Below are 12089 nucleotides of genomic sequence, written 5' to 3'. Positions count from 1 at the left end.
TCTGGATACTTAACTGTCTAGACATGTTTAACATTCCATATGGTATGTTTCTTTTTCGAAATAGTTTTATATCAATTCTATTTTTAAATTACTCTAAGGTAACATAATACAGTATGATTTTTAAAAATACAGCTTTAGTATCACTATCTGAACCTATAAGACTTGGGGAGGTAATTCAGTTTGGTTTTGGCCTTTATCTCTTTGCATTTAAAATAGTTTTTCATCATAGCATAGTGGTTCAAATTGGAAGGCTTAGTGGTAGAAGGGCATTTCAGATGGTTATTTCTCTGCTCACCACAGTTTAACCTCCACTTTGTAGAAATTTAAGATCCTGAAGTTATCGAAAACAATAACAAATTTTGGGACTGATAGGTAAATATGTCATATCACTGAGCATTTTATTAGGTATAAAAAGACAGAATCATAAGAATTTTAGAGCTACATTTAACTCCATGTATGTATGTGTGTGTGTGTGTGTGAGAGAGAGAGAGTGAGAGAGCGAGAGATCACTTAGTATCTAGACAAAGCTGATAGTTTATACACAGGAAACCAAGGCATCAGAATATATATGATATACTAGCACGTAGTAGACATTGGATAAACATTTGGTGAATGAAAGAATTAATTGCATAGTGACCTAGTTACCCAGCTGGCATGAGCTTAGAACCTAAGTTTCATCGCTTCTAGAAGTTTTTGCTTAGCTTAATAATTTTCTAGATTATTAAATAGGGTACATGTTATTACAAGTAGCATCTTAAGAATTTTAAAATGGCTTTTCAACATCATAAGAAGGGATAGACAAATATTTAAGTGTGCTGAATTACAGTTTTATGTAGAAAAATGAGAGAATTGTATGTGTGGAATTGTTGAAAACTGCACTTTTGTAGTTTTCTTACTGACATGCAATAGGAAGTACGTTTTGATTAAGAATAGAATTTATTTGGGGCACCTGGGTGGCTCAGTTGGTTAAGCATCTGCCTTCAGCTCAGGTCATGATCCCAGGGTTGTAGGATCTAGCCCCTCATCAGGCTGCGTGCTTCTCCCACTCCTGCTCCCCATGCTTGTGAGCTCTCTCTCTCTGTCAAATAAATAAAATCTTAAAAAAAAAAAGAATCCATTTAAGACCGTCATCTAGCATGCTAAGCATTTCTATACAGCTAAATACCCAGACATGCATCTTCCAGAAGGAAAAAATCTCTGTGGAGAGAGCTTTATTCCATGAAAGACAGACTCTTCCAGTTGTGGGCTCATCTCAGCATTTGACCTTTTTTAGTCTGTCTTTTTTAACAGTAGTGTTAGTTATTAACTGGTACTTCTTGTGAAAAAAGCATATCAGATACCTTTAGTGCTCTGTACCAGCTATTCTCAAAGTATGACCCAGGGTCCCTTATTCTCTCCTGTTGGGTCCGCAAGGTCAACACTGTTTTCCCACTAATGCTAAGATGTTATCTGCCTCTCACTGTCATTCTATCATGAGTGTCCAGTGGAGTTTCCAGAGGATACATGTGACCTCACCACAGATTGAAAATGTACAGATTTGAGGCTCCAGGTTTGTAAAGATATAAAACAATGGCCTCTCTTCTCACTATATTTCTTATTTTGGAAAAAGAAATGTTTTTTTTTTCCCATAAAAAACTTTTTCATAAAAATCCTGGTGTGTAATGGGTTTATTGTTTTATTAACAAATGAATATTTAAACAATCCCATTGTCACTTCAGAAACGTTCTCTGAATGGCATAGTGTAGTGAGGAGCCTTTTAGGATTGGCTTTTTTCACTGAGCAGAATTCTCTGGAGATTCGTCCAGGTTATGTGCAGCAATAATTCATTCTTTTTTTATTGCTGAGTACTATTCTACAGTACAGATGTTCCTTGGTTTGTTTACCCACTCACCCACTAAAGGTTGTCTGGGTTATTTCTAGTTTGGGGCCATTGAAAATAAAGCTGTAGATATATGTGAGACTTTCACTTCTCTGGAATAAATATCCAGGAGCACAGTAGCTGAATTGCATGGTAGTAGCATGCTAGTTTTTAAAGGAACTGCCACAGTTATCCCAAGTGGATAAAGGGATCCTTAGGTGTAAAAGTTTGACACCCAAAGGCATTATCAAAGCTGATGTGTCACATAGACAGTAAGAGAGATTTCTTGTATTCATATCAGGTAAAAAACATTCAAAATTCTCAGACTTTTGACAACTAAAAGAAGTTATATCTTATTCTTTGTAATCATAGAGCAGGGTCCAGTATATCGGCTGCTTGGCAGTGCCATAAATTGCAAGGTCTTCTCCTATATGTTTATAAAGTGATATTTTTTCACTTTTTTTTTCATTTTCATTTCATTTCTCCCCCCCCCCCATTTCAGCACTCTTAACATTTCAGACCCAAATATGAGCCTGAGGACAAAAAAATTTTTAGTGTGTAATATGTGCCAAGAATGGCGAATACAGACAATAAAGAAGATGCTATCTTCACCCTCAAAGAGCTGAGAAGACAGATTAGCAAGAAGGCAAATGTAGTAATTGTTGAAATGAAGGTATGTGTAAGAGCAGCAAGGGCAAGAGGGAATGGGGATGTACTCAGGAGTAGGAGTGGGGCTGGGGGGTTCTGCAGAGCAAGTAGAGTTTGAGTAGGAACTTGCCAGGAGGACACTTGAGGAGAGAGTAGCCCGAGACTCTTGAAGTTGATGAGTCAAAGGAGCCCTAGGGATTTCCCATCTAACCGTACTTTGGTGGGAATCTTTAGTTCATGGCCTCTTTTTTTCTGGGCTGGATCTCCAAAGTTAAGGACTGTGAGGACTCTTTCTGAATTAAAAATAATCTACAGAGGGGCACCTGGATGGCACAGTTCGTTAAGCATCTGACTTGAGTTTGGCTCAGGTCATGATCTCAGGGGCTGAGATTGAGCCCGTAGTCAGGCTCCACACTCAGTGGGGCTGGTGGGTTCTACAGAGTAATTTGAAAAGGAACTCTCTCTCCCTTTCCCCCTCCCCCTGCTCTCTCTCCCCCTCTCCTCCTCCCCCATTCTCTCTCTCTCATGCATGCTGTCTCTCAAATAGATAAATAAATCTTAAAAAAAAAATAACCTCAAGAGAAATGATCTGAATAACATGTAGTTTTGAAGTTTTCAAATTAACTATGAAATTAGCTCTTCCTGAGAGTCTCTGATGCACCAGGGTGTTCTTGTCTCATAAACCAAGAGGGGCAAGCCTGTTATTCCTAACTAGAGTTAGGTAGGAAACAATGTCTTCTCACTTCCTCTCCAGTGTACTGGGGATTTTTCAAGATATTATTTACAATATATTGTAAAAGGCACCTGGGTGGCTCAGATGATTAAGCATCTGCCTTGGGCTCAGGTCATGATCTCTGGGTCCTGGGATCCAGCCCCACGGAGGGCTTCCTGCTCAGCACAGAGTCTGCCCTTCCCTCTCCCTCTGCCTCTGCTCCTACTGTGCTTGCCTGCTTGCCTGCTTCTCTTTCGCTTTCTCTTTTTCTCTCATGTGAATAAATAAAATCTTTAAAATAATAATAATAAAATGTGTTGTAATATTCTCAGCCAACTTAATAACTTCCATCTCTTTACTCTTCCTGGAATATTAGCTAAACATACAATGTAGTTTGTGAAGATACATATCATACAATGTATACCTATCTTTATATTATGAAAAATATTTAGGACTTGCTTAATTTGCATTTTGATATTTCAGATTGTGCTCATAGAATATCTGAACTCAAAATTATATCTAAACATGGGCATATCCTCCTATAAACATAGATGTACTTATGGCCGCCTAAATGCAGTAAGAGTGCACAAGTAAATTGTCATCTCTGTGGCCACGCAGCATTCACTGAGCTGCTCTTCTGTGGGAGGTCCCGCTCTTAAGGAGCTCAGTTTAGCATGAGAAGACGTATGAGGTGCAGCAGTTAGACTTGCACACTGAGAAGGAACGACGGTGTCCGCCTGGGTTGGGAGTAGGGGGAAGGGTTCGTGGTTGGAAAGACAGGATCAGGCGCCCTTAGTCCTGACAAAATTCTACAACTAAGGCTTTCATCAAATACCTCTCCTCTTTCTTGTAATTACTTAATTTGCTCTTGGGTTATTTTGAAGCAAGAAAGAACTAGATTTATCACCCTTATCTCTTACCAAGTAATTATACGTTGTTTGGCATTTCTCAAATCATAACATCGGTCTGAACTTCTGTTTATCTTTAATAATGATAATAATAGCTAATTCTTACACAGCACCTACGATGTGCTAGGCACTATTTTATACACTCATTTATTATTATATATGGTCACTTATTCTTTATGTCAACCCTTTGAAATAGGCACCATGGTTACCCCCATTTTACATTTTACACACGAGGAGGAAACAGAGACATTTAAAAAGGTCACAGAGCTCCTTAAGTGGCAGAGTGAAGGTTCGAACCCTCCCAGACTTCCTCCAGAGTATGTGTTCTTCAGTACTTGCGCTGCACAGCCTGGCAGTTCTGCAGTCAGTACGCACGAGCACATGCTAGTGAGCTACACAGGGTGATTTTTCACTTAATGTTTGTGTCATGGTAACAGAGGTATCTCGGGGGTGGAAAATAATGCAGTTGTTATTTGGTATTTTAACTGGGAACATGTTATTTTTCCTCATGAAAAGATTTTCTGATAAAGAACTCAAAGTTATTTAGAGATTTAAAAAATAGCTAAAACAAAATAGTCAAGAGAAATGCTTTCTTAGTCATTATGTGGGAGGCTTGAATTGCAGTATATTTTCTTGAGGAAAAGAGAAATTAGAATAAACACTATCACAAAGTAGGAAGAGCAAAGGATATGTGAGTTTTCTTGCGGACTGGAATTAGAGTCTGCAGACATTCTGTATTAAAATACTTTGTCTGGGATAAATGCTGTTTCTCTCCTTAATCTCACATGCCTTGCACTGAAGTCTGAAAAGTTATGATGCCAGAGGGTATAGAAGAAGGCTTGTGAGTTACAGTTGCTCTCTTAATGTTGGTAAAATAGGAGTTTAGATCACAGGCTGCTCTTGTTATTTTATGAAGTCATTTTTCAAAACAGTGTCTCAAAGGTCAGCCATCCCATTTGAATCCTGGCCACCTGCTCATAAGTCATGGCACCTCTTGTTAGCTTTGTTAAAATGTTAATATTGTTTTTCTAATAAATACTCTGGATAAACAAAGTGATAAATATGGATGTCTGATGGGAAGAGAATTTTCTCATTGAAACATCCATTGGGAGCATTGACTTGGTGTCTGCCTCATCCGCTCTTGTGGCTGGAGGCCCAGGTTTGATGATTCCTGCAGCCTGAAGGTGTTGTGCCTCAGATATTTTGACCTGCTGCATACTAGGGAAGCGTGCCAGGTGCTCTGAAGCCCTTGAGGCTCCACAGAGGGGCCCTTGTCTGGTTCCATCTGGCCGACGCCCTGTCACACCACACAGCAGTGAGTGCTTTTCCCCTTTTGAAAGTATTTCTGACTATAAAGCCAAACTTGAGTTAGATGACCAGTTCTCCTCATCTTTCTCTGTATTCACCTAACAGCCTCCTGTGCAGGGCTTTCTTGGAGTACGCTGAATTTTAAATATTGGGTTTTCTTAATTGTCCTCTCCCTACCTCTCCTGTCTCCTTATTCAATGTAGAGTCATACTAGAGACTGTAAATATTTACTGAAGGGTGACTATAGACAGCTCCTGCCTCTGGAGTTGATTTTTAAGCCCTGGTGCTGCTGGGGAACCTGAGGGCAGCATTCCTTGCTAGAGGTGCATGACCTGGGGGTGGGGGGGTGTGGCGTTGAGAGCCTTCTGTAGTTGGACAGGAGACAGACACACACGCACACACAAACTGCCGTTTTGAGTAAGCAAGAACAGATCAAAGTGTCGAACAATACGAGGTGGAATTATAATTTATAACACATTCTACCAATTTAATTGAATGACAGTGGGCTTTTTCCCTAATGCTATAAAGTAGTACTGCACTTTACGGAGTTTGCACAGATGTTATCTATATATGCTGTGTAGTTTATCTTTCTATAATCTGGGCTACATAGAGAATATTTAAATCATACATATTTTGAAATCCATTTTTTCCAAACATAGTACAGGGCGAAGGTCATTTTTTTAAATAGACACTGAATTATCCTTGAGACAACATTTCAAAGACACAGCCTTTGGTATGGCAATGTAAATGCATAAAATGAGAAGCAAAGAACCATGACTGGGATGACAGATGCAAATGTATTGCATAATATACCTCAATTTGCATTATTAGCATGCTATGTAGATTAATTGGCTTTAAAAACTACCATTGAGCAGCGAAGTGTTGGAGGATTTCAGTCTGTAAAACGGATTGATTCTCTTATGTCACAGCATATGCAGCATCTTTGCTTTTAATCACAAGTTCTTCTTTCACCAAGAACTTGGCAATGTTGTAGCCAAGTTGTAGCAGGTTTGTAGCAGTTAAGCTTTTCAAGCTAAACCAGCTAGCAAATTAGTTAATTTATTAAGATTTTATGACTAATTTATCACCTGATCTAAATTTTATTTTATTTTTTAACCTAAAAAAGAAGTTAACTAAGTAATGTGATATCGATGACTTTTAGCCCCTCTTCACTGATGCTAATTACAGTTGTGGTTTGTTTTGTTTATTTAGAAAAACCTTGACTTTAGTCAGATACTTCATTGCTCATCAAAGGAAACCATACATGAAGTGAAAGTCTAACGTGTGAAGATACAGAAACTGCTTTGGTTGATTCAAAATGGGAACAACAAGTGATGAGATGGTGTCTGTGGAGCAGACCTCCTCCTCCTCCTTCAATCCTCTGTGTTTTGAATGTGGCCAGCAGCACTGGACAAGAGAGAACCATTTATACAATTACCAGAATGAAGTAGATGACGACCTGGTCTGCCATATTTGCCTTCAGCCTCTGTTGCAGCCACCAGACACCCCCTGTGGACACACGTGCTGCTGCAAGTGCCTCACAAACTTCTTACAGGAGAAGGATTTTTGTCCATTGGACCGGAAAAGACTCCACTTTAAGTTGTGTAAGAAGTCCAGTATTCTAGTTCATAAGCTTCTAGACAAATTATTAGTGTTATGTCCATTTTCTTCAGTGTGCCAAGATGTCATGCAACGCTGTGATCTGGAGGCACATCTTAAAAACAGGTAAGCACAAAATATAAAGGGAAGAGAAGTAAAGTCTAGGGTTTATAAAAAGGTTGGTCAAACCAAAACTTGCTGAAGAGTACCAAGACATCAGTAAGTAAATGGAAAAATCAGATACAAGAGACACACAAATAAGTTCTGTGGAACAACATTTTTACATGACAATATATCAAAAACATAGATACAGAAACTACAGTGAAGAAGTCCCTACTAATATTTTTGCTGGTATAACATGAAGCGATTACATTCATGTGGGCAGCAGGGTGTAGTGATAGACTTTTTTCCAAGGCAGTTTAGCAGTTTGTTTCAAAAAGTGAATGTGAGTATCCTTTGATGTACCTTATTATCCTAAGGAAATAATCCAAATGAAGGAAAAATTATGTATAAAGATGTGTTCACTGCAGCATTGTGCATAGTTCAATAAATCGGAGTTGATCTAATTCACAGTAGGCAAGGGTTAAAACTACCATAGTACATCAACTCCATGGGATATTATGCAGACAGCAGAAACAGTAATTTGGTTGCAACATGGAAATGAGGCCACATTATTTTATTTGCTAGGATCTTATAAAGAATCTGTGTTCAAGGACTAGCCTGAATAAGAGCCAGGGGTTGGAAAATTTAAAGCATTCAATGGGGATTTTTATTCTAATAAAGCTTTTTATTAAAAGCTTAAGTAATTTATTGAGCCAATTAGTGAGTTTTATATTTTGACATTATTGAAAGACTTGGATTTTAGAATTATTTATACCCTTAGGAAAGGTTAAAATATATCTCTATGCCTTATGTATGAAGAATCCCATAATATGACAGAAATAAATGTATTGATTTCTGGATTTCAGAGTTCAGCCATTTGTGCAATAGAAAGCTAGGATTGCTGTGAAAAAGTCACTATCATAGAATTGATGGAGATTATCTAACTTCATCCCCTCACTTTACAAATCAGGAAACTGAATCACAAAGATTTAGAGCTAGTTAATGGTATAGTTAGGCCTAAACTTCTAATACTCTTATTTACAATTCTGATACACTGTGCTGACTTGACCACAGGTCTAATCATGTTCCTTACTACTACGTGGTAGTAAGTTTCCTGTAGACATGTGTATATGTGGTCCTTCTATTCCTAAATATCAGTGTTATAAAATGAGGATACTCATTAGAAATAGTTAAGATATATGAGAAAGAACAAGATGTTTTTACCGTGTCAGAAACGTGAAGATTTATAGAAAAATTGTTTAGATCTAAGCTGTATTATCTAGTAAGAGCTAAGAAAAAATGTAGGGTAGATACAGAGACTTGTAAAAGTGCTTATGGCCTTAGGTTTCCTTGTGTCCTCAGTCACCAGCAGGTGTAGGATCTGAGTTGGACAGCAGAGACCTTGTAGAAATCGACACCAGACTTTTGAATGTGGTGTTCTGGGTGGGTTCTGCTTACTGAGGTTGAGGAATATGTTGGGCTTGCCTTATTTCTCTCAGTTGGGCTATTCCTTTTAGGGAATAGTTTTCTTTTACTCTTATGAATATCAGTTAGAGGATGTTAGAAGAACTGAACAAAGTCTCAGTTCAGTTACCAATTATTTTGAGAGCAGTGAGGTAAACGTTGCACAAATTTTTAGGAATATTCACTTAACTAATATGCCTACAAGAATTTAATGTGTAATTGACGTATCATTAGTATTTTGGATCAAGCAGTTTATGTTGGTGATGTAAAAACTTGGGAACAGCACACTGTCCTTTCATTTGCAGATTGGTAAAGGCTCAGCATTCATGTCCAGTTGCAAGTTGCATTTTCCAAGTAAGCTTGTTAATATTTGAGCTACTCATTTTGTCATTTCCAAAGCTTCTCAGGCCTATATAGTGAACAATACATTGAAAAAGGTGAATGATTTGAAAAGGTGAGTGACTGGCTTGATATAAACAGCCAAAAATTATTATTGACTATGTAGAATAAAACAGCAAATTACAAAGTATGATTTTTCTATCCCATTGGAGTAGACATGGATGGAACAGCCCGACCTTTCTCTAGTTTTCAGTTAAAAATGTTGATGTTCTCTGCAAGTGGAGCGCAAATTAGAATCTAATGACGGCTTGTGAATTGTCTTTACTAGTCTTTGAATCCCTTTGCTAAAAACTGACATTCAGCTAACGTTTCTTCATTTAAATGGTTAATCTATGTTCTAGTATCAGTTGCTGAGAAACTAGCCACCCCAAATGTAGTGACACAAAACAAGCATTTGATTCTGCTCATGCATTCTGTGAGTCAGGAATTCAGACAGGGCACAGCAGGGATGACTTGTCCCTGTTATGTGTAATCTGGACCACAGCGGGGAAGAACTGAAAGCCAAGGACCAAAAACATTTGGAACTAGAGAATCTACTTCCAAGATGGTTTCTTCATTCACACTTCTGGCACCCTGGTGGAGATGGAGAAAACCAGAGGTGCTGGCTCAGCTAGGAAAGCCTGCAGGTGGCCTTTCCAGCATGGCAGCCTCGGGGTATTTCAAGTTTTTATGTGGCATTCAGTGTGGCAGAAGCTAGAGGGCTTTGTATGAACTAATCTTGAAGGCACATATTACCCCTTGTGCTGTCACTCTGTTTGAAGCAGTCCACTCAGATTCAATGGGGCAGGGGACCTGGGCTTCACTTTGTGATGGAAGGAGGCCGAGCATTTGCAGCCATGTTTTCAAACCAACCCAGACAGGCAACCGAGTGATACCATGAGTCACAGAATATGATTATTCTGACTGTGCCATCTCTGCACACAGTCTCACTCATTTGAAAGAAATTGAGAAGTTTCTTATCAATTTATAAAATTTCAGGGGCACCTGGGTGGCTCAGTTGGTTAAGCATCTGCCTTTGGTTCGGGTTTGTGTTTCAAACATTCTTGCCAGCATTCTTTTCTTATGTAGAATGTAAAAAGGATATAGATAGATAGATAGATAGATAGATAGATAGATAGATATAGATATATATTTGCAAATCATTTGAGAGTATGAGTATCCAGAATATATAAAGAATTTTTACAACTCAATGAAAAAGCAAGTAACCCACAATTTTAAATGGGTGAAAAATTTGAATAGATATTTCTCCAAAGAAGATTATTTAAATGGCCAATAAACATGTAAATAAATGCTTAGCATCAGTAGTTGATTTTCTTAATGGTTTTTTTTTTTTTGGAAGTTGTAAGCATCCTGTATATATTTGGATACTAGAACCTTATTAAATATATCATTTGCAAATGCTTTCCTTTGTTCTGTTGATTGTCCTTTCACTTTCCTATGCTCTTTGAAGGACAGATGGGTTTAAACTTATGAAGTCCAGTTTCCCTGTGTTTTCTTTGTTTGCTTATGCTTTTGGTATCATGGCCAAGAAATCAATGCCTAATCCAAGGTTACAAAGATTTATACCTGTTTTCTTCTAAGACTTTTATGGTCTTTGATCCATTTTTAATTAATTGTGATTAGAGAACATGCTATGTGTAATTCAGTCCTTTAAATTTAAATAAGGCTTTTTTTTTTTTTATGACCTAGCACATGGTCTACCCTTGAAAATGCTCCATGTTTACTGAGGAAGAATGTATTTATGCTCTTGATGGGCGGAGTGTTCTATAGATGTCCCGTTAGGTCTGGTTGATTCATAGTGTTCTTAAAGTCTTTCCCTGTTCTTCTTTCCCTGTTCTTATCTGGCCATAAGGGTTCAATCCATTATTGCAAGTGTGGCATTGAAGTCCTAAACTATTATTGTTGAATTTTCTATTTCTCCTTTAATTCTGTCATTTTTTTCCTTTATGGACTTTGTGTGTCTTTTGTTAGTTACATTTATATTTGTTACAGCTTCTTGATAGATTGAACATTTTCATCACTGTAAAATGTTGGTTGGTAGAAACAGGTTTTTTTTTTTTAAGATTTTTTGTTTGTTTGTTTATTTGGCAGACAGAGACATTACAAGTAGGCAGGGAGGCAGGCAGAGTAGGAGAGGGGAAAGCAGACTCCCTGCTGAGCAGAGAGTCTGATGCTGGGCTCCATCCCAGGCCCCTGGGATCATGACCTGAGCCAAAGGCAGAGGCTTAACCCACTGAGCCACCCAGGCACCCCTAGAAACAATTTTTTGTCTCAAAGTCTGTTTTGTCTAAAATTAGTATACCTACTCAGCTGTCTTTAGGTTATTATTTGCATGGTATACCTTTTTTTCTTCTTTTAATTTTGACCTATATGTGTCTATGTGTGTGTCTCTTGTAGACACACAGTTGGATCTTTTATTTTTTTATGCATTCTGCCAGTCATTAACTTTTCAGTGGAGTATTTAATTTATATTTAAATATATTTATTATGCTATTTATATTTATAAATTTATTGTATTTATTTATATTACTGATCAGGCAGGATTTATGTCTGCCATTTAGCTATTCTGTCGTTTTTTGTTTCTCTGTTCTTCCATTACTTCCTTCTTTTGTATTTTTATGTATTTTCTAGTATTCCCTTTTAATTCCTTTATCATTTCTGTTTACATATATATTTTTAATTGTTTTCTTAATGGTAGCCCTGGGATTATAATTAACATCTTAATTTGTAACAGTCTAGTTTAGATTAATACAAAATATCACTAGAGTACAGAAACTTAGCTCATAGATAGCTTGTTCCTTCCCCATTTTTTGTGCTGTTGATGTTATACAAATTACATCTTTATACATTATATACCCATCAAAACAATATAATTATTTCTTTTTGCAGTTGTCTTTTAAATCAGATACAATAAAAAAGGAGTCATGAAACCAAAACTACTTTTTTTTTCAAGATTTTATTTATTTATTTGACAGAGACAGTGAGAGAGGGAACACAAGCACGGGGAGTGGGAGAGGGAGAAGCAGGCTTCCCGCTGAGCAGCCCCATGTGGGGCTGGATTTGGGACTCTGAGATCATGACCTGAGCCCGA

General features: G+C 37.6%; 1 pseudogene; it reads left to right on the top strand.

Moving 5' to 3' along the window:
• The first annotated feature begins 2364 nt into the window (after positions 1 to 2364).
• Positions 2365 to 12089, top strand: part of LOC123389042 — a 36583-nt pseudogene continuing 26858 nt past the window's right edge.

Source organism: Mustela putorius, unplaced genomic scaffold (genome assembly GCF_011764305.1).
Source record: "Mustela putorius furo isolate JIRA1106 unplaced genomic scaffold, ASM1176430v1.1 tig00003942_pilon_pilon_pilon, whole genome shotgun sequence".
Classification (NCBI taxonomy): domain Eukaryota; kingdom Metazoa; phylum Chordata; class Mammalia; order Carnivora; family Mustelidae; genus Mustela; species Mustela putorius.
Note: the sequence above shows the minus strand (reverse complement) of the source record. Positions and strands in the feature narration are given on the sequence as shown.